The sequence below is a fragment of the Bison bison genome, unplaced genomic scaffold (genome assembly GCF_000754665.1).
Source record: "Bison bison bison isolate TAMUID 2011002044 unplaced genomic scaffold, Bison_UMD1.0 scf7180017864524, whole genome shotgun sequence".
NCBI lineage: Eukaryota > Metazoa > Chordata > Mammalia > Artiodactyla > Bovidae > Bison > Bison bison.
The window spans coordinates 243,191-244,396 of NW_011495075.1; the positions used below are offsets into that span (position 1 = coordinate 243,191).

Below are 1,206 nucleotides of genomic sequence, written 5' to 3' on the forward strand. Positions count from 1 at the left end.
CAGCGCTGCCCCTCCCCCTCCAAGCACACCCTCTCCGGAGTAAACCTCCTTCCTTGTCCTTGTCCGCCTCCTCCGCCCTGGATTTCCTCCCTGCAGGACCGGGTCCTTCCCTGGGAGACGGCCAGCAGTGCAGGCTTGGATCCAGCCACAAGGACAGTCTCTCTGGAAAAAGGTGGCCGGGGTCCCGAGCCTGAGCCCACCTTGACCCTCAGGGGCTGACAGTAAGTGGAGGCAGGGAACACGACCCCCAGGGAGTGCCCGGATCCCAGGGGCTCTCTGAGATGACAGGGGGCGGCCAGCTCCTCTCGCCTCTCCAGCTTCTGGGAGGCAGGAAGGCTGGGGGCGAAGACAACCGGCCCCGCCCTCCCAGGTCCGCGGCCAGAGAAGCAGAGCCCCGCGTCCAGGCCGGCAGAGTATCCGGGTCAGTCTGCCTCGGCATCACCTCTACAAGTTGAGGCCCCGCTTCCACCAGAGCCCCGCGGGCCTCCAGGAGCTACTGCGACAGGACCCCCAGGCCAAGTCCCCCCAGCTGGGAGGGGCTGCACACCCGTCCACGCCCAGGAGCAGGGGCGGGGCCCAGGCCTTCAGGAAGGGGCGGAACCCACTCCCGCTACCGTCTAGCCCGGGGTCTCGATCAGATCACAAACGGCGGGAAGGGACGAGCGCTTGCAGCATACTCGGCAGCTGTGAGCGCCGAGGACGCGCCTGCCTGCACGCTGCTTGTTGGGTAACGGGTTGCAACTTGCTTCAAGTATGCTCACAGCGCCCCTTACTGCCCCCGGCCTTCGGGACTAAGGCTGCAAACACTGGCTTCCTCCAGGCTTCGGTGGCGGTCCCCGCGCCGCGCCAAGTCCCGGGGCGTCAGGGGTGAAGGCGGCGGGGCGACCTTCATCTAGCCCTTCGCAAAAGGGGAAACTCGCACCCGCGCTCCGGGCACAGCTGTGCCAGGCGGGCCCCGCCCGCTGCACGTTCCCCCGGCAGGAGGGGTGGCACGGATGCCCTCATCCCCCGCCGCACAAGGAGCGTCAGTAAGCGCAGAATCGCCCATTGTCCCACCGCGGGACCCGCCGGGGGAGGGACCCGAAAGGGGCCCTGCGCTAACTGAAAAGAGAACCGCGGCCACTTCACCCCTCTCCTCCGCCCGCGCCCACCCTGCGCCCCTTTTTCTTGCGACCCTCCCTGTAGCATCCCTGGAGGCGGCGGCGG

The 1,206-nt window shown here is 68.2% G+C and overlaps 1 protein-coding gene across 1 annotated transcript in view; it reads right to left on the reverse strand.

Moving 5' to 3' along the window:
* The window catches only part of CSRP1 (cysteine and glycine-rich protein 1), a 19,946-nt gene extending 19,429 nt beyond the window's left edge, over positions 1-517 (reverse strand). Inside the window, exon 1 of the mRNA XM_010831058.1 lies at positions 443-517. The gene's annotated coding sequence lies outside the window, so the exon portion shown is untranslated. The remainder of the gene's footprint in view (positions 1-442) is intronic.
* Between the last annotated feature and the right edge of the window lie 689 nt (positions 518-1,206).